The sequence below is a fragment of the Oenanthe melanoleuca genome, chromosome 2, assembly GCF_029582105.1.
Source record: "Oenanthe melanoleuca isolate GR-GAL-2019-014 chromosome 2, OMel1.0, whole genome shotgun sequence".
Classification (NCBI taxonomy): domain Eukaryota; kingdom Metazoa; phylum Chordata; class Aves; order Passeriformes; family Muscicapidae; genus Oenanthe; species Oenanthe melanoleuca.
Window position 1 is genome coordinate 49,148,461 of NC_079335.1, and position 25,208 is coordinate 49,173,668.

Consider the following 25,208-nt stretch of genomic DNA (forward strand, 5'->3'; position numbering starts at 1 on the left):
GGTTACAGACAAGGTAATGTCAAGCCTAAAATCTAAAGATTTCAGTTTCTCACAGCAATAATCCCAATGGCTTTCAGTCTCAGAACATGAAAGGGATGAAACTCTGGCCTTGCTGGGAGCTCACCCACTGACCACATCCCATCACAGCTGGGGCATGACTGGCAAGAATGACAGTTCTCTAAGTATGTGGGTGGAAGCAGATGGAATAAAAATAAGCAAAAGCTTTTAAAATCCCATTTGGAATTACTAACTGTTGCTTTCCATATTCACCTGTATTGCCTCCAAACACAAAGGAGGAAAATCAATCTATAAGTTAAATTAGTGTCCTCCCAGGAAAACAAAAAATTAAGTAAAAAACCAAAACCAGACATTTTCTGTTTGTTTTCAAGTGTTTGCCAGACTAAGTCCAATGTTGCAGGCCACCTTCCTGAAAACACAGAGGAAAACACTCCTGGAGGGTTGTGTAAACCATTAGCAGTGCTTTGGTCCTCCAAAGGAGCTGACACATCCACACTCCTCTTTACAGGCTCACCTATTCCATCCTGCAAGGTTGTGTCTGTACCTTGACCACTTTTCTCCCTCTCCATAGAAGCACTGTTTGGATTCACATCAGCACCCATAAGCACCTACATCACTTTGGGGAGCTGGCTCACATTCAGTCTGATCAACCCACAGATTTTCATCCGCCTCCTATTTGCACTCCCACACAATTTTGGAAGGAATGCAAATAGCCAAATATCAATCTCTAAAAAAAACCCCAATCAATCAACTAAACTAAAAATCCTTGAAAGACTGGAAGTCTTCTGCATGAAGAGTTTACTTCTCCTGAAATCTCTTCCCACAAGGTAAGTGGTGTGTTAACCAATATAAACAAAAGTCAACTGGTTGTTTCCAAAATTTTAGAGATTAGTTATACAGCTACCATTGGCCTAAAACAAAGAACATAGAGCTTCTTCAGGAGCAGCAAGAGCCAGGTTTTAATTGCTTTACTCAATTAAAAACCAAAAGCAGCAAACCTTCACACCCCCAGACAGCACTCCAAAACAAGCCTGGCCAGATGCTACATCCCTTTTCATCTTACAGCAGCCACCACCAGTTTGCTGTTACCACAACACTCTCTGTCACCACACCACTTAACTCTTCCAGCTTTACTCTTTTTCCCAGCATAAATATCCCTCTAAATTCAAGTGGTTTTTAATGGATCACAAATCAGGCTAGGAAGAACCTCATGAGGTCTCTGGTCCAGGCTTCTGCATCCAGCTCAGGGCTTTGTTCAGTCAGGTCCTGAAAACTCCCAATGATGGAGACTGCACAGCCTCCTCAGGTAACCTGTGCCGCTGTCCAGCTGTGTATCCTCAGAGTGAAAACACTTTACCCTTGTAACCAGTGTGAACTTCTCTCATTTCAACTGGTATCCACTGTCCCTTAGCATTCCACCACTGAGAAGAGCTTGCAATGATGTCACTCTTTTAGTGAAAAGAAAGCACTCCTTATACTTTTAGCTCTGCTATTTATCTGTTTATGCAAAGTACACTTGCTCTGTGATTCAGATTGCTGTTTCAGATTTTAACTTTTCTAACAGCATTTGCCAAAAATTCAAATATAACCAAATCAGAGTGAAAGTGAAAAACAAATCTAAGAATAAAACTTGGGTGGAAGGCTCACCCATGTGATCACATCAAACTTTCCCTGATGTGCCATGGTGATGGCAGCACTTCAGCACTCATTACTGCATTTCCAGATATCAGAGAAGCATCTCTTTATATAGGTGCAATATGAGAGCCAATTATTCATGCAGATTACAAAATAGGCCAAAAAACCAAGATACATGCCGGAGCAAAGCTATGAGGAATGCGGTCTGCTGGTTTTCAGAATCAAAGAGTTTTAAGCAGTGTGTCCATCACAGTAAATATGCATTGCTTCCTGGGCCCAGAAGCTATTGCTCTCTCAGGCTCCTTTGCACATCAAAGGACAGCAATCCAAAGCAGCAGCCTCCTTAGAGACCTTACTGCTACTCACCCCAAATTACTGAGTACCACTCGTGCTTCCTAACTGCACTCTCAAGCCACTCTCTGAGCTGTAACAGACACAACCAGAACTAAGGGTGAAGATAAACACAGCACTGCAACAAATGTTCATCCTGTTCAGTCACATGATATGTGATTAATGCCATTATCCTCCAGGACTCTGGAAATTGCCCCAAGACAACAGCTTTCCAGCATAAGCTATGGATCAATAAAAAGGATTAAGCAGCAATACTTCAGAAATGCTCAAAAGTAAACTATCAGGCTTTATCTCAAATTTTCTCTAAATCTGTCCCTGATAAGAAATCCTTAAGCTCGATGTCCATCTTTTGGTCTCAGGCTCTTTGCACCAGTGCAAGAATGCAGGTGACTCAGGCTGTGAGACTGAAAAAGGAGAGGGAAAAGAGCCAATGTCAACCTTCCCCCCTCCCGCCAAGGGGTGTGTACCAGCTAAACTCAGCCACAATCTGTCAGCAAGTGGCCAGTGCCAGCCCTATGATCACTCCCACGTCTTGCCCAGGACAGGGCCACCACCCCACCAGGAACACTTGTCTCATTCTGGGACAGGACAGGTGGCCAACCCCACTCCCAAACCACATTTGCCTTGTCCCTCCTAAGCTCTGCATAAGCTAGGTTGTCACCACACAAGTGAGAGGTGAAGCAAGTTGTTTTCCCTAATTAAACATATTAGTAGTAACGAGTCACTCCTGCTAGGTCTAAATAGCTCAGGGATAAGTCCCAAGGCTGCTAAGCTGCCAACCACCTCCCCTCAGTGCTCAGAGGCAGCTTTTTCACTCCTACAGACAACACTGGGTAAATACTACCTCCTCCAACCATGCTCCTCGAGCAGATCTCCAGGTTGATATATTCAAAGCAAATGTTTTCCCTGCAGCTGTCCAGTCACCTTCATTGAAATCCCAAAGTGCCAAAACCTCCTCCTCAGGGAGCAGCAGCACATACCCCAGAAGAATATGCTGCAAATCAGGCATCTGCACACAAGGAAATAGTATAACCCTGACAGAGCCTTGTGGTTTTTTTTTCTAATTTTAAAAAAAGAAGCCTCACCAGAGACAACTTGGGATGGAAGACCTTTTCACAGAAAATTCTTCTACAATATTTAATGCAAACACACCATCAACACATCTTCTCTTAAAAGTTCACACCATAGGCAACACCAGGATTAAGAACAGTAAGGAGAATGACACAGTGCTTTTCTAAAAAGCCATCCAATGAATCTTCTGTCTGAACTATTTGCAGAAACAACTGAATAAGCCAGAAAAGAAAAATTAAAATGTTCTAAGCTGTTGCTTCACAGCATGTCTTACAGAAAAATAATTTAAAAGTTATTACAAAGGCAATAACACTCAATCTCATAACATGACACTATTTCAAATTAATCCAGAGCATGTTAATTCCTTCATCTTTGCCAGTGATAAAACAGAATAAGGAAAAAAAAACCCTATGCCATCAGAAATAATTTGAAATGTAGTAAATTTTGCCTGTTGCATTAACAAAACCAACACAGCAAAAACAGTCTTAGCTCTCATCAAGCACAACTTCCAACACATAACATCCTTCCTCTACCTCCCAAACAAGCAGAAGTAAGTGGAACTTATTTTGCAGACTCACCAAAATTATCCATGTTCCGGGAGGCCGTCGTTCATCCAGTTTGTGAAGTCCATGGTTTCAGCAGTCATAGCCATCAGTAGGAAAACAAAGGGAAAAAGAAAAAAAAAACCCTCTTGAGATTCAACGAACAACACAACACTGCTGCTTTTTGTTTAATCTGCATTACAATACAGTTCCAGGTAACTCATTAAATTGACTAAACATAAACAACACCCCACTCCCCAATTTACTCGAAAAATAAATAAAAGAGCCCAAAATATTAATGTTAATAAAATAATAATAATAATTACAGTCTAATAAAGATCTGTCAAGGATGACCTCAGAAGGAACATTTTGTGAGGGGGGAAAAAATGTATTTTTAAGAAAAAAAACCAACCTTCTACTGTACTTCCCCCATCAGGCAGTAACAGGTGTGCAATATCACAAATAGAAGAAGGTATAATATTTTCTCTTATACTGCTGACATTTTGAAATCCTTAATGAGGAGATGTAACATTTGGCAAGGAAGTAAGGCAAAGGCAGCACAGCAACTGCTCAGTTTCAGAATCCCCAGTCAAGGATGGGGGATTTGTAATTTATTCTTTGCAATTAAGGGGGCCTTGCAGCCTACCCCACAGCTGAGTATCTGCACACTGGTACACATCTGCAAGCCATCAAGAACACCCAAGCTGAAACAACCTTTTTTTTTTTTTTTCAGTTTGGACTTTGAACAGTGTCTGAGTGACCAAACTCAGTGTGTGTCACTTCTCTCCTACTAATAAAAACCCAAGAAAGAATTTTACAGCTTTCCCAGGCTCAGCATTGATTTCTTTTGGCAACTGTTCCAAAACAGTCGACCGATTTAGTGTTTGGGGTTTTTTTGCTCTTCTGTTTGGTTGGGTTTTTTTTCATTATTATTCCTTTGGAGAGGAAGTGCTTCAAAGAGATCATAAAATGCCAATTGCTATGGGTTAACCTAAACAACTGCATGTGTATATGTAAGGGCAGACAAAGGCATGCTCTTCTTTTGGCTAGAGAAATCAATTGCATGTGCAAGTTCAGGAAGAGCACAAGGTCCTGAGCACAGACAAGCAGGCAAGGAGAGTGATGAAGGCTGCAGTGGAAGGAAAGGAGGCAGTGAAGGAAATGCTGTCATCAGTTCCCAGCAGCTCTGTGACCATCAGACTGATCACCAGGACCAGGCTGACAGGATGTCAAAAAGCCAAAGGCCATTGCAAAATCTCTTCCAACAGATTGGGGTATGTCTTCTCAGTCCACGTGTTTCAGCCATCCAAATTATCCAAAACAATTGTTCTCAGGAACAGCCATCCTCATAACTCAGTGCTCTTCTGCTGGGTCCCAGCAAAGGGGCCTGAGGCCAGAGCAGCATTTTCACCTCCATAAATCTCAAGGCAACTCAGGAGGGCAGCAAGCCACCAGCACAGCCCCTGATGTGGTTCCTATTTGATCTCTGCAGAAACTATGCCCATGCAAAGGCAAATTTATCTGTTGGTGTCAAAAAAGAAAATGAAACTGGTGCAAGCAACTAATTTGCAGCTCCCCCCTACTCCATGGATAATAGCTGATGAGTTACCTCCTCCTCAGCCTTCATGGCCCATTAATAAGACAGCCCAAAAAACTGCAGAAAAAGGAAGATGATTGCTCACATATTTACCACTTTGCTAGGAAACAACTTTTTGTTGTTGTTGTTGCTGTTTTTGTAGGAGTGCTTTTACAGTAGGAATCTTTCCAGTGCCTTCATGTGAAGAATATTGGAGAGGAAAGGGAAAAGAGATTGCAAAAGATTTGCCTTCATTTCTGATTTCTCTTGTCAGTCTTGTGTGCCTCAGCCCTTCCCCAGAGCTGCAACCATGCACCTTTACTGTCAGTGTGACTGTAGTTACAGATTGCCCTCAAGATATCACCTGTCTTTTACCTCTGCAAGGGAAGCTGAGATTACTGGGAGAACATTTTTACTGGAGCAGACAGAACTCCAAGGTACTCCCAAGGACTGTAAAGGCCATTGAGTCACCTGACTGGACACAGGACTTCATATTAAGGAAAGTGAGATTTTGATGATGGCACGGATCAAGCTTAACATTAATGAATTTATCAGGATATGAGAGGTCACAAGAAAGCAGATGTTGAGTGGGTGGGAATGGCGGGAAACGTGGTGTGCAAAAACACAAGGAAGGAACAAAACAGAAATGTATGGATGACTCAGCTGGCAGAATTTGTGCAGGAGAGCTGCTGAACTGGTTTATTTAGAATAGGGAGGGGACAGGAGAGCAGCGTGCCCATTGACAATACTGAGATGCACTTCTGAGTGAAAACAAGAGGAGGTTGCTGAAGTTTGGCATGTCATAAGGGGCACATTTCCATTATCAGCTCAGAAGGTTTGTGGGGGGGCAGGGGGCAGTCACAATATACCATAATGGGATGGATGAATGAATGAGATGCAAATTGCCTTGAGCATTGCAGCAGCATCCACTGGCACTACATGCCAGTTGCTTGGGTCAGGGGGAGGAGAGATACAGAAGTGCAAGACCACAGGGACATTCTGCATTTCCCCTGCTCCTCTTCACATACTATTTTTGCATGACACTGGTTATGAAACTGAAAACGTTAGTTCAGCTTCAGGCAGCAATTTTAGGGTCAATTGCTTCTTCACCAGACACTGAAATCACAATTTGTCAAGCATCAAATTAACTGTGAATGTTTTAGGGGACAGTGAACTTGAGTTCTGCATTACTATTGGGTCCCCTTCCTCAAAAGCCTATCTTGTAATCCCTCTTGACATGGCAGGTGCCTTTTCTTTTGGCTAGAATCACACTTTAAGATGAACTCTGCAATTGCACTACTTGCTTTTTGCTCCATCAACTTATTCCTGACTGTTATGCTCTCTCAAAAGTACAGATCTCAAGTGGTGGAATAAGCTTTCAAAACCATGTGAAGCATTTTATCCATTTATGACAAGGGTATATCAATATGGTTTTTCCAGCTGAAAGCATTTGAAAGTTTCCTGAAAACTTTTACAGTTCAGCTTGCACCCACTCCTAATCCACAGACAGGGTAAAAGATTTATCTGGCACCAGCACACCACAAAACAAGTAAACAATAAAGCCTTAATGAGGTTAGCTGTCCAACAAACCCCCATACCCAGGGCTGCATCTTTCTCTAATGCTGTCAGTAAAGGCCTTGGTGCTGCAATTGATATCACTCTGCACCCAGCTGAATCAAACTGGTGTTTAAACATCACTCCAGCCAATGTCCCAGCAGGATAGGAGAGGTGGAAGCTAGTGGAAATTGAAGAGTCATTGCTGGGAATGAAGTCAGATTTGGATTTATTGTGTCATCTCCAATAGCAATTCTAGGTCAGAATCAAACTTTCATATTTCACTCTTCTATGCAAACGTTAGAGAGTGAGTATGAAAAATGTATTCTCTAAGATGGGAAAAAAAGTTCAGCAATATCCTGCAAATTCTATAGGTCTCAGTTAATTTAAATGAGAAGTGATATTTTGTATCCAGGAGGGATGCTCATAAATCTTTTGGACATACGTGAGTTAAGATGAAAAAAAGATGAAATCAGCAGTGCTATGAAGATTTTACATTTAAGTGATACATGACAAAGTTGAGTTTGGTTTGTTGGGCCTCCATTTCAGGTCTGCCTTGCCAGCCTGCTATTTGACCATTGAGCGCTTGTGAAAGATTACCACACCACAGCCATGAGCTATACAGCTGGAAATTCCCACTTCCCTGCCTTCAGTAAAACAAAGGCAGCACTAAATGCCAGCAGTATCAAAATTTCCCCTCTACCCCTGGAATACAAAGCCCGAGTGCCATTTGAGTAACAAACAGTAACCAAATACAAGCTGTGCTAAGTCCTCAGAAGGTGAGCAACTGCAGGTCTTAGCAAGGTTTCATAGTTTCACCCAAGGACATGTCTGTGGAAAAGCTGCACACCTGTATGCAAATAAACACATACACAAACACAGCGTGTGTATGCAAACAGAAATGCACACATACACATGAATAAATGATTATAATTGATATAAAGTGGCTCATCACCCAGCAGGTGGCACTCATACCCTGAGCTCCCGAGGCTGGGACTCGGTGCTGCTCTACAGGAGGCACCATCTTCATGAGAGGTAAAAACACCATGGGCAGGAAAGTACTCACCTCCCTTCTGCAAGGCCTGATGTGTCAAGCCTGGCATCTGGGCCAAAATCCCATTTAGCTTACTGCCCAGGCACCCCCTGCCAGCTGCAAGACCCCCCTTGACTGCTGCTGATTCTCAAGTGCTCTTGCAGCCTTTCCAGAGGAGTAGCATTTGGGGGACTGAAAGGGTCCTGGAATATTTTCCATATAGAATCATCATATTCTGATATCAAGAACAATACAACCAAATGTAAAGCTTCCTTCAGACTTCATCACTTCTTTTCTCCATTTGACACACCCAACTAGCTTTCAATTAGTCCCACTAATAATTTGGGCTTTTGAAGATCTTATGAATGAGCAAATCAGAACTGGCAAAGGAAATGTTGTTTTCCTTTGATTAAAATTAAAGATTTGTTTTTACCCTAGACTTAAGTGTCACTATCATATGTACATTCTTAATACACCTCCTTCTAAAGCTGAGTGGTGCTTCAACTTCAGCTGAGTGGGTTTGTTTTTAAAAAAATATTTTCCTTTCCTATTCAATATTCCACCCATCTCCCTTCCCTCTTTAAAAAAAACAATAAAATCAGTTTAGAAGCATCAATTTGAAAGTATCAGCTCTTCATGGAGCAGCGCTGCTCCCCGTTAAGAGAATGCTTCGTGTCAGATTGAAAGATACCTTTCCAAGGTCATTTCATGTTCCAATGGGTTTGTTATGAAGTTGTGGAATGGCAGATAAGGTTGCATGAGATAGTAAAGTGCCTTCCTAAGCTAGTTCTGGGCAGTAATGTGCAACCAATATTTGAGCAAGGGACTTCATGCGCTGAAATAAATGCTGCTGCAGGAAGGACAGAAGTAGTACTGAGATAGTGATAATCTGCTTCCCAATAAAAAAAAAAAAAAAAAAAAAAAAAAAAAAAAAAAAAAAAAAACCACAAAACACAAAAGAACCAAAAACTAGCAAAAAACAACCAAAAAAAAAAAAAAAAAAAAAAAAAAAAACCAAAGAAAAAGCCATTTTCTTGACAAGTTTGCACAAACTGCACACGTTTATGGCACTTGGCAAAGGTTGGGTGCTTCTAGGAATATTAGGGGGGTATCTCTTCAGCAAGCTAAAATACCCAACCCTGTGGGTAATGAGGATTTGATGCTAAAAACTGCTCAATTCAGAATCAATAGTGATGCCTTCAAGTTGCAAGATCAAGGATACAAGAGTAGCTCCCTATTAAGTACCACTACTGAGAATTTGCAGGGTTAAAAAAGGGGAAGAGGAAAATAAAAGGAGCATAACTAAGAACAGTTCTTTGAGAGTCTTATAGTTACAAGTGTGAGAAATGATGATCCAGTATTTTTAGATCCCAAAAATGGAGGAAACCATATAACAGTATCCTCTTAGCAAGCTTTTAATACTGCCTGAGCCTATCCCAAACTCTGAAAGAAGGTAAGCATCTGGCAGCACACTGAATTGCGTGCCACCATTTCAGCCATCATACTAGGGACTAAATCCTTCCCTGGAAGTAACAGAGTAACAGAGGAACACACATACAGACTCCAGAGAGAAGGGAGGAAAAAAGATCCTCCTCCAAAATTGTTAGCTACATCTTAACATGCTTTAAAGCTTGATGAAGCTTCCCGTTTGGAATACAAAAATACAAGTATTTGGCACTGAAACAACCCTAACAAAAGGGTAGAGGAGCCTGAGGGGGTGTTTTTTCAAGTCCCAAATGAGCATTTTGGGGGTCCAACAGTCTGACAGGAAAAAAAGATTAGAAAAATGGCCACCCAGCACTGAACTATGCACAAAATGCAGAGTTTCGGCGCTTCCAGTTCTGCATTGCACCCTGTGCTCCCAGCCCCCCGCATTCCCACAGGCTCCCAAACGCTCTCGGCTTCCCCTCGCCGCTGTCCACTGCCGGGGAGCGGGGGGGTTACGGTCCCTCGGAGCTATCCGCAGCCACCCCCGGGGCTCCATTACTACTACTTTTCATTTTCCTGCTAGTATCACTTTTCTAATGAATTGCTGTTACTACAGAAATATAAATGTCGCCCGCTGAATAGTTCGGGGTTTTTTTAAACATCCGAAAAGGTAGGGAAAAGAGGGGGGAGGGGAGGTGGGGAACACCTCATTAATATCCACTATTAAACATTTTTAGCGCTAAGGCAGCACCGACTCCGCCGCCCGCAAAGCCCTGCGGCTGCATCAGGACTGGCCCCAAGCCCCAAAAAGGGGTTTCGGCGCCCCATGAGCACCGCCTGCGCTCACGGCGGATGCTCCCCGGCCGCGCTCCGGCTTGCGCAGCGCAGCGCGGCCGCTCCGCGCCCCCGCAGCCTCCCCCGCCCGCACCGCCCGGAACTTTGCGGCGTCCCAGCGCCCGGCGGATCTTCCGCGGGAGATGCTGCGGGAAGGGCGGCTGAGGGACAGGGTCCGGCAGGAGCTACAGCCCGCCTGCGGCATGCCCGCTCCGCACCGCGGGCAGCAAGTGCGCCCCGCCAGCGGAGCGGGGGCAAACCCTGCGCGGGGAGCCCCGCCACGACCCACAGCCGGGATGAGCGGGGGCACGGGACAGCCGAAAGGACAAACGCGGAGAGGGGAATGGACAGAGGCGGAGATGCGCCCCCGCGCCGCAGCCCCGCGCCCCAGCCCTCCCTCCCCGCGCAGCGGCGCGGAGCGATGCGCAGCGCGCCCCGCGGGGGCAGCGCAGCCCCTCGGCCCTCCCCGCTGACCTCGAGCCAAGGACGGCATCGCCACCCGCGGGCCGCCGGGCGCAGCCAGGCCAGGGCGGCAGCAAGGGCGGGCAGGAGCGCGGGGAGCGGGGCTGCTCACCTGAGCCTGTCCCGGGAGGTGCTCTCCCTCTCTGCGGGGGGTTCGCGGCTCCTGCCTCTCTCCGCAAGCAAAGCTGGCGCGGACAGCCCCGGCCCGGCCAAGTTACGCGGAGCCGGGCTCCCACCTGCAGCGCCCGTCAGACTCCGGCAGCCGGCACAGCACGGCACGGCACGGCACGGCTCGGCTCGGCTCGGCACGGCTCGGCACGGCTCGGCCCGCCCCCCTCCTCCCCATTGGAGCCGCCGCCGCCCCGCCTCCGCCTGCCCGCCCGGAGCGCCCGGGGCGGCGGTGGGCAGCGCTGCGGGACCCTCCTGCCGCGGGGCTGCGGCCGGGACAGGTGAGGGGCTGCGCGGGGCATCAGCTCCTCTTGCCACCCCGCCACCGCCCCTGGTTTGGTTTGGGTTTTGGTTGGTTTTTTTGGTTTTTTTTGGTTTTTTTTTTTTTTTGTTTTTTTTTTTTTTTTTTTTTGCATTGCTGGGGAAAGAAGGAAAATCCTAAAAGCGGGTCCGTGGGGTTACTTTGTGCCAATGTTTCGTGCTGTTAGGCTTACGCGGGGCTGGTTGCCACAGCAGGCGCTGAGAGGCTTTGATGCAGGCGCTGCCGCCCGGTCCGAACCATCTGAACATGGTCACTCATGCCCCGAGCAGGCAGCGGCAGCGCAAGCAGGATGTCACAGGGTGAGTAGTCCGTGACAGATCCAGGGAAACCACAAACTTCTGTGCAACAGCTAGAGAACAGCTTCCCGAATACTGCCGCCCGCACAAAACCCGAGTACCTCATCCCTTCAGCCTGCTTCCCTTAACAGCCCGCAATTTCTGGCTTTTTCGTGTTGTTTTGCTTTTCTATTTAAATTATAGGTAGCCCCTTCGCAAATGCGCTCTAGACACATAGAGGGAGAGCATTTGGGAGCTGTGGGACAGAAAGAAGAATGCAGCTGCACTGGCGGGAGTTTGAAAAAGCAGTTTCCAATTAGTGGAAATTCCCCCTTAGATTTGGGAGCAACCACCCTGAAATTCTGGGGAAGTGAGGGCGCAGTTCCTGAGAACGCAGCTGTCTCAGGATGGGAAATTTTCAGCCACATTTGGAGGTGACGGGAATACCCATGCAGAAGTGAGAATTTCCCTGGACCAAAGCATACCGGAGAAGAACCAGAACCACTCTCAGCTGACTTGTTTTTTGGCAAAATAGTAGTGAGATGTCCTCCCAGACAAGCGGAATACTGTTCCCAGACCAGGAGCTCTGGGTGTCATGCCTAAGTCATTAACACCAAGATTATACCTGACCCTGCCAAGGTCTGTAAATCACGCCGCGGCTGGCTTATCCGCCGTGGGAGGCAGCCAGAACTGCTGCATTTAGAAAGCCTGCTGGCTGCGCAGTGCCCAGCAAATCCCTGTGCTCGGCAGCAGGGAAGGCCGTCTCCCTTCCCGGAGGCAAGCCAGGGCAGGGAGGGCTGTCCCAAAGGCCACTGTGCAGGGCGGTAGGAAGGGCTGCGGCGTCCCTCGGCGCTCGGCCAGCAGCCCCTGCTGGCACCTCTGCCCGAAGTTCGCCCACAGCGAAAATAATTGCTGAGATCCATCACATGTAGCCTGAAGAGTACAAAGGATACCCGTGGGGAAGAGTTCCTCGGGAGGCGGGGCACGGTGTGCCAGCTGCCCGTGGCAAAGGTTGAAGTTCCAATGGGGAAAGTTTCGTTCAGCACATGAGATAATTTTCTGCGATAAGTTATGCTTAGGTCGGCTCAGAGAGAACATCCTGCTATTGAAGGGAGTTGTGTGGCAAGCAAATTTCCTGGGCGCCTGCATTTTTAATTATTTATTTATTTTTTAACAGCGGATCTATGTACAGCTATTGACTTTTACAGCTTTGCAAATTGATATGCCCAGGACGAGGTGAGTGAGTTGGGACACGACCCCGGCCGATGCATCAGCAGGAATCCAGTGATGTCAGCGGAGACACGGCTCCAGCTGGGAATGGTGGGGCCAGGCTGCCCGGCAGGAGCTTTGTCGTGCCACACACTGGTTATCACAGAATGGACTGACAGTGCACCCCGCAGCATAAGGGGTTTTTGTCCCTGCTGAGGCTCAGGTGGGCTCTGGGAAGGAGCCAGGTGTGTAGAACCAGTGCTATGAAGTGAGTGCTAGGTTTGGGAAGGCTCCTGCGGGAAGCTGGTGCTTTGCCAGCGTGGCAGCAGATAGCTAAGGCTTTAGGGGAACTGGCTTCAGGTAATTCATAGGTGATGAGCCCCGGGACAAAATGGCTGAAGCGTGTTTTGTTCCGCTGATGTGGGAAAAGGCCGCGCCAGTCCCTGTCGGAGAGGCGTTAATTAAAGGAACTAATGGCGAGTTCCTAAAATATCTATCGGAGTGATCAGGATGTCTGCTGAGAGAAATCTGACTTGCTAGGCTTCAAGTTGTGCCAAGTCATTGTGTTCCTCAGGAAATGAGGGTGTTCTGGGGCAGGTAAAACAGAAATAAATCACGCTGACCCTCCTCTGGTGTTTTCTGCTCCTCTTTCCAAAGCCACGTTTCAGGAGGTGGCTTACATACATTGGTTACATCGTTAATAGGATTTAACAGCTCTAAGTATTTTAATTTTTTTTGCTTATACTGTGGTTAATGCTTTTTAGCACATTGTAGAGGAATCTCTCCATATTAAAATTACCATTCTAAGCACCCCTTTTTGAAACTCCCCTGCCAAGTATTCCCTGCAAAGTCTGCATTAGAGGAATGTTAATCTGATTTACAGTAACCTGACATGACAACTTGTGGTAATAGTTGATAAAAAGTTGAAACCTTGTGACAGACAGGACGTTCATCTCTGACCATGACATGGACAGGGGATGCCCCAGGGGGCTGGCTCAGGATTGCACAGAGCCCGTGAGCACAAGGTGATGAATGAAGGGAAGAATTTGCAGCATCACTCTAAAGAGCCTTTTACACCAGAGAGCATCATTATTTCCACACATTTCAGCAGTCCCTAGTGTGAGCTGGCCTCATATATCCAAACTTCTGTGGGCCCTCTGTATTATTGGTGTGGTAGTGGTGGGTTTTTTACTTTAAATGAACCCAAGTAATAATGCTTCATCTGTCACTGCTTATTAATACACATCCAGGAGATCAAGTGGTGGGAGAGGGGCTGGTGGCTGAGCTGAACTTCATACTCTGCAGGACAAATCCAGCACTTTCCTGAGAATTTCCTCTGAGGGTGAGGCCAGAGGTGCAGATTTGCAATTAAGTTTATGTTCACCCAGAAGTAGTAATGAGTACTATAGCAATACACCATGCAGATGGTATTTTCTCTGCAGAAAGACCTTCCTGGATAATCTCTGCATCCCCGCCATCACACCCCAGCACATCAGCCTGCAGCACTGGCTATTGGCATCCTCTGGCCCCAGGGGTATCCTGCAGGCCTTCCCCCATGGCACTGATCCTCACTGCTGTGCCATGGCAACATGTTCCTGAAAAGTATCCTGGTGTGACAACTCACCTGCTTACAGCAAAATCCAAGAGAGCTTGTTTAAATGCTCTGTTTCCAGTAAAGGAAACTCTACACCACAGTAGCAGCTTTGTCCCTGCCTGGTCATTTTAAATTGGGGTTTGTTAGAGGGACCAGGGCAGTGTTTGTTATAATTTGCCAGTCCCTGAGGATTGCTTTCAAATTGGAGACCATTATTACCTGAGATTAGAGCTATCCCCAGTTATTTTTATACCATCATCCGTGCACATGATGTTTAAAGACAAAAAGACAGGAAGAGGCAGCATCCCTTCCCCAGTTAATATATGGTTTGGTGACTGAAAGAGATTTATTGAAATCAATGTGCACTTTACCATTGATTTCTTTGTGCAGTGAGGCCTCCTTTAAAGCTTGTCAGCTTTTTCTTGTAAAGCTGAAATGAGACTAACCTGATGTATCAACAGTGAGTAGTTTGAAGTGATACTTCTCTTTTTCTCCCTTTCTCTCTCTCTTTTTCTCTCTTTCTCTCTCTCTTTTTCTCTCTCCAGGCTTCTGAGACACCACAAAATAACTTTTATTTAAAAATGTATTTATCACATTTACTGAAGGTGTCCAAACTGCCTAAATAAATAAAAACTGCATGTGAAATGCAATTTAGCATTGTCTGGGGACTTGACCAGTTGATCTAACTGGTCATTTATAGCTAGCTATGACTATAATTGCATGTCCACATTATGCTGTTTAAAATTTTAAATTCAGCCCACACCATATTTTCATTCAGTGAAAGGAATTTACTTTAGCATCATTCTTTGCCCATGTCAGGAGAGCAATTTTTTACTGCTGATAAGAAAATGTCATTTTTTGTTTTAAAATTGCAAATGAAAAAACCATTTCTATGTCTCCCGAGCTTTTATTTATTGATTGTCTCATTATTTAGTGAATAATTTCAATTAATTTTATAACAATCTGTAGTGCATATCCATCAAATTGTACAGAAAAGGCTTTAAATAAACTATTGTGAATTATGATCTTGTCATAATGTCATGAAATGCTGCTTTTTCAGCCTTTGTAGCTTAACCCCTAAAAAGAATAGCAAGAAATATATTATTTGACATTTTAAGTGGACTGACAGGCTTCTGCAATGAGGTGACCTGCTCAGAGCATGAAGGGAGAGCAGTGGACATTGTTCACCCTGAAACATTTCAAGGTAAGAAAGGCATTTGACATTATTTCCTGTAAGACCCTCACAAATAAGCTGCCAATATATATGTTAGGTAAAAGGACAGTGAGGTGGACTGACCCCTGCCTGAATGACCAGGTCCAGAGTGCTGTGGTCCATGGCAGTAGGTCCAGTAAGGACAAGTCCCTAGCAGTGCACACAAGGGCTCAGTGTTGGGGGCCACCACCTTGTAACCTCTTCATTAATGATTGGGATGATGGGGCAGAGTACAGCTTTGCAGATGAGACAAAATTAGGAGGAGTGGCAGATACACCAGAAGGGTGTGTGGCTGTCCAGAGGGACCTTGACAGGCTGGGGAAATGAACAAAGATGAGACAGCCAGGGTCCCTTCAGTGATTCTCAGTGCCAGGACGAGAGGCAGCTAGCACAAATTAAATCACAAAGAATTTCATCTGAACACAAAAAGCCCCACATTTTTTACAGTGATGGCAGTCAAACACAGGCACAAGCTGCCCAGGGAGGTTGTGGAGTCTCCCTCCTTGAAAATATTTAAAAGCCATCTGGACAGGGCCTTGGGCAATCTGCTGTAGGTGTCCCTGCTTGAGCAGGGGGGTTGGACGAGGTGACCTCCAGAGGTCCTTTCCAACCTCAGCCATTCTGTGATTCTGTGAGTAATTCAGACACCACACTGAACACATTCTTCCCACTTCTCAGTGAGAAAACAGCAAATGGCTCCACTGCAATTCCATTTTCTGACTTTGATGAACGGAAATATGTTACGCATCATTAACAACATGCCAGCATATTAAAACCATATTATGCTTGTAAAATAAAGAGCATTTTTTTCATCCATTGCCATCAAATTTATTTCTGAGTTAATGTGAAAAATTAAATAAATCCACATGGATCTCCCAGTTAGTGCTGCCAAGTATGTATATTCTCTAGTTTGAAATGAAAATACTTCTGTTCAAAGTTTGGGATGGAACATATACACTCTTGTGTTTCAAATTAAAACAAATTAGATGATTTTCAATCAGAAAGCTATGTCAAAGTGAAGGAGATGGCAGTATTGCAGATTGGCCATTCTGCCTTATAATGGCTCATCAGTCCAGGCCAAAAGTGCAGTAAAACCAGAGAAATATCTGTCCTTGGTCTGGTTGTCGTGAGTATGCAGGAGGCATATTGTGTTTTTGGACAGAACTGGTGGCTGCCTGCAAGTGTGAATTCTGAACAATCCCAGACCACACTGAAGTGGAAGAGCATGCTGATCATCTTTCTTTTAGATGAAATGAAAGAGGAATTAAAGCCTCATTTATTTAGTGATAATTGAAACAAGACAAGCCACCGCCCAAGGTGCAACACAATATAGGAATGCTGGATTGGAATCTCAGCCATGTGGCTAGAGGGATTTCACTGGAAATTGGTTGCAAAACCAAGAAATGGGGCATTGATTTGGTTGAAGCTTTGCATTAGCTTGTGGGAGGAAGGGAGCACAAACCAAGCAGGCAACCGGACATACAGAGCATGTGTGTGGCCCCAGAAAGGTAGCCAAGAACAAATGACTTTTTTCTCTTTCCAACCCTGAAAAGCCCAGAAAAAGACCTCACAAACAGGAAGACAGCTTCTAACTATCTAGTCCTTCTGTGTTTCAGTGGAAAAAATATTTCTATTTTAACAAACAGATTTTTCCCAACTGGTAAAAACAATGTTGACTCGAAGCAACCCTAGAACTCTCTGAACTTTGGCTTCCTGCAAGGAGCAGCCTTATCTAACTGCAGCACCATATAACCTACAGCACTTAAATCAGTCTTCCATAAAGCAGGCTGGAGTCCCATCCCACTGTCAATTAGAACTCCTCTCACAAAAGAGACCAAAAAAGATGTGTATTGCAGCCTTGGAGCAATACAGCTTCTTCCACAAAGTTATGAAACCTTTCTTCCTTTAGGGATAAACAGTAAAGCAGCATCTAATTTGTATGAATAACCCTTTCAGCTGCTTAAATACTTCCAGTCTAATGAATTTTTAAGCTGAAAGAGAAATTTCTGATTTCTCTGAATGAATTAATCTTCCACACCTATTTTTTTAAAGCAAACAGTGGATCATGCCATGTTACTATATTTCACATTTCCTACAGTGCTTTTTTGAAGATTTGTGATTTGATATCTCTTTCAAAATAGTAATATATTAGCCAACTGTCCCATAGATGGTTCTCCAGGTAAGGATTTTTGTCTGATGCTCTGTGGCATGGAAAAATATTCGCTTGCTGACAAAGCTGTTCAGTCTACTTAGGATCCTTGTTGAACTGAGAATTTGAAGAAATGTGTAATGGTGCATGGACTACGGTTTTTTCAGCACCAACTCCATCTCTAAATGCGATGCTGTGTGTGTACAGAGCTATCCAGATGTGTGTCACAGCTTGATTTCCTGAGGCTGTCTAGGGAAATGCTTCAAGAGAAGCACTGCTCTCTACCCCAGCAACATGAAAAATCCCTTCAGGATGCTATACACTACCAGAGTAGCAAAGCTTCATTACATTTGCTTTTTAATGTGTCCCTTTTCAGTTTGTTGAAAACCCATCCTTTCTTCTGAACATGCTCATGAAGCTGACATAAAATGCTTTTTGTCATGTCTGACTAAACCTTTTTTAATTTGACAGTGGAAATTATGCTTCTGTACTCTTCTCTGGCTGTTTGTTACTTGGGCTTTCTCACTGATACAACAAAAATAGCTCCAATCTGAAGGTGAAAATTCTAGCCTGCATTTCTGTGCCAACACTCACAGAACAAGTCTAGCAACACAGGGGGATACAAACATATGCCTTAATCCTCTGAATGAACAGGTGCCTCATAGTTAAAGACAGATGAACACTTATTTGGAATATTATTTGGCATATCCACTGTAGGTCACTGCCTCTTACCACCCCAATGTAATGCTAAGGACTCATACCCAAAGCACAGCATGGCAGCTCCCCCATTTTTGTCTTCTCATGCACCTGGTTTGTGCCAAGGGCTGAGCTGGGAAGGGTACTTAGCTCCAAGAAATGGGAGGTGAGCTTTGACATGTAGAGAGAGGAGAGGAGAGGTATAAGGATTCAGATCTTCAGGAGCTTGGGATGAGCCTGCAGATTGAAATCTAACAAACATTTGCAAGCTGCAGATTACCTTGGTTTTTTTGTTGTTTGTTTTCTTCTGTCTTGCTTTTCTCTCTTCCTTTTTTTTTTTTTTTTTTGTTTTTTTTTTTTTTTTTTTTTTTTTTTTTTTGTTTTCCCTTTACAATGTGCAGTGGTAGGGGTTTATAATTTCACTTTGCTGTAGCTGGGAATCAGAGCTAGCTCCTAGGCAGTGCTGTGATTTGTGGGGATTTCCCTGCTCTGCTGAGCCTGTGCTTTCCCTCTCACAGCTCCTGGTCACATCACCCACTGGGTGGCCCTCAGAGGACAGCCTCCAGCCAGATGGGCACTGCATCTGCTGACACAGGTGGGCTAGGATGGATGTGGAGAGCTAGGTCCAGCTCTAGGTAAGGCTTGCTTTGATATAAGCTGCCAGAAGCCTAAGAAGACATTTAGCAGAACGTGCTTGTATAGCTGCCCTTTCACTATTTTCTTTTAAAGCTTTGGCTTTTATAGTTGAAAAAATAAAGATGACAAGAGACTGAAAACATTCTGAGGATCAGAAAATTTGTGAAGGTGCTTCCTGACAGCTTTTATATTATGGCTATGTCATTCCTCAATGACACTTACAGTTACTGTGACAGTTACCATTAAAACCATTTAGATTATTGTATGTGATTTAGCAGCATGGATCATGGATTGATTGCAAAAGAATCATTGCACATACTTAAGATTCATGATCTGCAGGGTGTGTTTTTGCAAAAATAAAAATTGCTGGAAGCAGGACTGTCTAATGAACTTACACGTGTTTTCAGACCATACTATTATCCCTCATTAGACCATGGATTTCAAATTCTGGAGAGGAAGGACTGAACTTCCTGACAGCTGCAAATGTTATCACAAGACAAGTGGTACATATATCACTGAAAAAATCCAGAGAACAGTTCTGCCCTTCCACACTAGTGACTGAAAGAGAGATGGTAATTCCTTAGAGAGATAACATTTGTCTTGCTTCAGTATCAACATGAAATCTGTTTTTAATCTCATTTTCAATTTTAACTAACAGGATCAAAACTAATGATTAAAATGGGACCTTAAATAGAATTCTTACTTATTACAGTAAAAAAAGAGGCTATTAACATTCATACTTAAAAAACAAAAGACTTCAAGTGAGCTGAAAGACAAAATAGGTCCTGCAAATAATAGGTAATGCATTAAGAAATACAGAATAGCCTAAATTAGTTTCAATAATTACAAATACGTTGACATATTTAACTGCTTTTATACAATTTATTAACTGCACACACTGAAATCAAATGCACACAACTGCAAAAGCAGCAGAATGGATATGTCTAAGTTCAGTAATTCTTTACACTCATATCATCATTCTTAATCATATGAGTGGAGGAAAATAACTTTTCATAACTGAGTGCCTAATTTTTCAAGTGTTGCTGGAAAGACAATGAAGCCATAAGCAGAGGATACAGCTTGTCCACTTTGGAGTCTCAGCCCAACAGAAGACAGCAATTAGCTTTAATTACGACTTCTATGGTTATTAATGTGGAGACTAGGTGTAAAAAAATTCTTAACTATAGAGCCAAACCCCACCTGTAAATAGTGTGGAGTTTATGGGTGAGACTGAATGGGTACTTCTTGTGGTCACACTCCAGGGAGACAAGAACATTTAAAGAGCAGAAGGCTTGTATTCTGGGATATTAGCAGTGCAGGAAGGGTCATATGTTTTCTGACTTCTGAGTGTTACTTGCATGCAGACTAGAGAACATATAAAATCCTTAAAGAATAAAAGTGAATATACATTTTCATATGTGTGTATTATTTTAGTGAAATCTGTAACTTTTCTAAGAATTATTTATGGCATCCAGCCCCACCACACTATACCTTACACATGAAATCCAGCAGGCTGTCTTGCTTGCAGCAGTTAAGACTAGTTTTGTCAGTCTGTTATGCACAAATTAATTTGTATTCTAAGAATCTTTCCAAACTGCTTGCAGCCACACCTGCCATCCCATGTCACACATGCCATTTGCCAGGGTCATGGGTAGTGTAAAGATGTGTGTGGCACTGGTTTTGGTGGAGGAACCACGACCCACCCTGTCAGGGAGCAGAGCCTGACACCCCTGCAGGAAACTAGAAAGCCACTGAAAAGTGTGAAAAGCAGTTTGGGAAGATCAGTCATGTGGTTGATGTGTCACCATTTCTCTGATAAGCCTGTGACTGTGCCCCTTCAGAGGATGTACTGTGTCTTCAAAGTTAATATTAGAGTTAAACTTGTCAGTTTGGATTTACTGACCTTTTATCTTGATAACAGAAACATGCACATTTTTATGTTGTTTATGACACTTTTTTAATATGTTTTACATTCTTTGATAACATTTTGGGCTTTTTTAATCCTCAAGCACCTTGCTCAGTAAAGCATCTAAAGGAGTGCAATTACTTTTATATACAAACATTAAGTGCTCCCCTCTATTAGAACATTATGGACTAAATTTCATGCCTACAATAAAGCTAATAAAACAGGTTATTGGAACAGGATTTGAGATTTTAATTCAGATTATTATAAACAGAAGGAAAATAGCTAATGTGTACTGACTATCAAAGGTTACTATGATGTCAGATAAAGACTAAGAGAGTTCAAGAAGCTGAGGAACTTTTCATCACAATGAAGATGAATTTGTGGTGTTATGGACTGTTCCAGATTAAGCAGGATAATTTTTCTGAAGTCTTACACAGAAACTTTCCATTTACTTTGTATTAAAGAATTCTACAACAATGTCAGAGATTTGTAAGAATTGTATGATTTTTTTCTGTCCGTTATCCTTTTAAAAGCAAGTCACTACACAGAGAGAAAATCCTATGGAATAACTTTATCATGAAGTAAGAAGGATATTGCAGTAAAAGTAAGTAGAAGCTCAACTCTCAAAAAAGTTTTGTGGTTGCAGAAATGGTTTCTTTTTCCTGAAAAATGAAAGTGGTCATGAATGAAATGCAAAATGAAGAAAAAAATCAATAGCGTTCCTTGGCAAAATCATTCCTTTTATTAACAGGGGAGAAACATCTCAGAATTAAAGATTTGACAACATAGACTCAATATTCTTAACTTCAGGATTCTATAATTAAAACTGTAGATTTATAACCTCAGTCCTACAAACATATCTCTAGAAAATGCCATCAAAAGGCAATACAATAAACTAGGATAATTTATTATCTGTTTTTATCTGTCCCTCAGTTTAACTGTATTTTGGTCTAGAAAACATTACCATTTCAAAATTAAAAGATTGCCTCAGAATTGTAGATATAATCTGCTTTTTCTTCCTTCTAGGCAGAAAACCATCAGCAATTGCTCCTAAAGTATTTCAAATTTTGTTCCAGTTGGTGACTGGCTGAGTTCAGACTTGAGAGAGGTGAATATTGTGCTGTCAGACTCAATGCAATTTCACTCTCTGTACTCCAGACCCAAACTAGGTCCCAGTAAATAATTAATCTCACGGAAAACTCTAAAACTTCCAGGATGTGAGACATGGGTTTGGAGGTCTCCAGTTTCCTTTGAACAATAATCCTTCAGGATTTAAAAGTAGCAAACTGCTTGGCACGACCAAATGCATCCTGCAGGCTGCAGGCCCATATGGGTGTAACAGGAGGGGCCATTTCTCAATTTCCACATTGGTATTTGGGACATAGAGAGATAAGAAATGTTTCCAAACACAGTGAGTGCTTCCAGTAAAATGGAAAACTTTATCTTCTCTGGTTATTAAGCAAACAGCACATCTGAGTAACTTTTACCAGGCTGATGATGACCCTTGTGGTTGGTTCTTATCTTTTGGGTTTTTTTTTCTGAAAAGGAATAAAGCTATTCTCACTAGTCTTGATTAATTCAATCATGTAAAAATGATAAGAAAATAGCATTTGTTAAGAAATAAAAGTGAATTAATAAAATGAAGAAAATATATCTGAATCCTCTTTACTAGCAGTTTAGGAGAATACTGTGGGGTACCTAAGAGGTTTCTGGTTCTCAGCTATTGCAAATACTACTGCTGATTTTTTCAAAATGGCTTTCTTTGAAAACTTTGCAATACTATTTAAGAACTATGTATTTATAAAAAATTCTGCCAGTGAACTTTGGTATTGCTGGGAAACACAAACATGAGGTTTTTGGGGAAAATATTTTTCTTCAAAGACCAGAAAATAGACATTGCAATCCCTTATCTGTCCAGACATTATGTGCCTTTCCTTTTACTGAAGTCGACCTCATCCAGTTCTGCACTGCAGTCACCTGGGGTAGCTTTAGAGCTGCCTACAATCATCTCTGGGTGTCTCCAGCTCTCAGGCTGGCACAGGTTAATATGACTCAGCTACTTCCTGGCCAACATTTTTTGCTCCTTGTAAAATAAATAATGCAGTCACCGTATTAATACCTCTAATTTCTACATTTAAGCGATTTTTTTTTTCCAGTTTGTGTTTTGTATTACATATTTTATTTATATATTTATTCAGATGGAAAGGAAGAATTGAGGAAAAAAAGAAGTCCCTTTTACAGTAGCTGAACAAAGTAAAATTACAATAGCATACATGGGTAGAATAAGAAAGTTCATTAATTTTTTATTTTGATTAGTAGACCATTTGCAGGTAGAAATAATTTATTAGAGAGAAAGCTATATCAGGTAAAAAATACTTTCTTGGTTAAAATTTTCTCCTATTTTCAGTGAAAATAGTTTTCAAAGTGGAAACCTCATCATGTTGCTTTATGCAAACTATCTGAGCCAAGGAAGGAGTTTTCAAAGAGTGTCCAAATACTTTTCCACTTTAGCAAAGACCTCTGCCATTGATTTGATACTCTCTTTATGGATGAAAACCTTATTCACAAATGAGAAATGTTTCCACTGAAATCACTTATCAAATAATAAGCCATTAGTGTGTTTTCTCTCTGGAAGGGATGATGCCAAGTAAATTGCTTTCATTATAGGTCAAATATCACCAGTACTAAGAGCCTTGGACATAGTTTTTAAATGCTTTGATGGATCTATATCAATGCACTTTCTACCACTGAGGACTTCTGAGATCTCAACTCATCAAAATGTATTTATTCAGCTCAGCATGCCCAGTCAGTCCAGTTCAGGCCTCTTCTTCACAGAAGAATTCAGTGAACAGTCAGAGGACATGGGAACAAAGAGAAGGCTTTTGTTTGTTTGTTTATAATTTTCCTTTGTGAGATCCCCCAGAGCAGGAAAGAAAATAGTTCACAGTCTGGTAAGATCAGAACAGCAAAAGTATTTGCAGTGTGGCACACAATAAAGCATTGCCTGCTTGGAAATACTGCACTTCCAGCCAGCACCATCCTGTGAGACTCACAGATGAGCTCCAGATCCTGCCGCAGACTTGCTCCGGGAGCTGAGATTCCACTCACCTCTGGAGACTGTTTTTCCCTGGAGAGGCTTAAGATCTGACCCACTATAGAATATCTGGTTATTTTTCTAAGTTTTTCTCTATGAATGGGTAGCTTTTTAAATAGTGTTTTAAAATTTGGGTTGGTTTTCATTCCCACTGACAATGCTCATATCCAACTAAACTTTTATTCATTTTACAAGCCTGTTTTCTTTAATCTTGTCATGGAGCAGACCACTAATTCTCTCCTTCTGGATGGCTGCAGTGAGACCACACACTCTCGGCTCTGAGCATCAGCAGACTGGAAAGAGATGAAAAGACATAACAAGAACAAAATAGCGTCAGAAATCCAATGCTGTTTCCATCTGAATTGTTCTCTTATGGTTCCTCACCAAGTTCCTCAGCAGAGATCTTTGGTCTCTGTGGACTGTGTGGACTGACTATTATTATTTTCTTTTTTTTTAGTGTTTTTTTTTTTTTTTTTTTTTTTTTTTTTTTTTTTTTTTTTTCCCATTGGTGTATCATTCCAAAAGTGATGGCAAAACTGCATCCAAAGAACCATCAATCAGCTCTTGGAGGCAGCCCCAAACAAGCATTAGCCCACTCTATACTTTTTGGTTGAGACACCAAGTTCAGAAAAGGAGGTATTGAGCTGATCAACCTGAGTGAACAGAGGACCTCTTTGGAGTACCAAACAAGGGGATTTGTGAAGTTATATGCCAGTTTTATGGGAGATAAAGGCCCTATGCTAATGTGCTCATTGATTAGTTGCTTCCAAAATCACAATTAGCATCTATTTAAAGTCTACAGTGGGTACCAATGAAAACTCTGCCTTGCCTTTTTCAAGCAAATTCTTGAGTTGGAAAACTTTGGGACAACTACACGGACTGCAATGGTCTACATTTTAAAGGGAATTGCAATTTGAATCCCAACTAGAGATTATTCTGAGAGAGCACTGATGTTTCCTGATTTGAAACTATGAAATATTCTCTTTGATTTTGACAGCAGTGATATTATCTAAAGGACAGAGAGAATATGGTTAGTACAGCTGCTTTGACATAAGAAGCTCTCTTTTATCTTTCTGTCCAATATGACATCATGAGGGAAGATTTTTTTGTAACCTGCATCTCACCTGAACATCTGGAAAGAAAGCTATAGTTCAGAGACCTGGTTGTTCATTTTGCTCCATTTGCACAGTTCCTGGGGAAGTTGTTTGTACATCTATGGATGCAAAAGACACTGGAGAATCAGTCTAAATTGTCATTGACTGCTGCAATCTCTGCAGTCCAGTGTAATTCGCATTAAATATGTTTTGCCATCGGGAATTCAGCCTTTCTCATCAGGACTGCAACTCTAGCTCATAGTCTTACCTCAAATCCATAATCTCAAGAGATAAACTCTGTAATATATTTTGTTATTTTAAGGACATTGCCACCACTCAGGGAAGCAA

The 25,208-nt window shown here is 42.7% G+C and overlaps 1 protein-coding gene across 3 annotated transcripts in view; it reads right to left on the reverse strand.

Annotated features, from left to right (window-relative positions):
- Positions 1–3,771, reverse strand: part of EPB41L3 (erythrocyte membrane protein band 4.1 like 3) — a 131,596-nt gene extending 127,825 nt beyond the window's left edge. The window contains exon 1 of one of the 3 annotated variants that reach the window (XM_056483562.1): positions 3,654–3,771. The gene's annotated coding sequence lies outside the window, so the exon portion shown is untranslated. The remainder of the gene's footprint in view (positions 1–3,653) is intronic. The other 2 variants (XM_056483552.1, XM_056483560.1) reach the window with 2 other exon arrangements.
- Between the last annotated feature and the right edge of the window lie 21,437 nt (positions 3,772–25,208).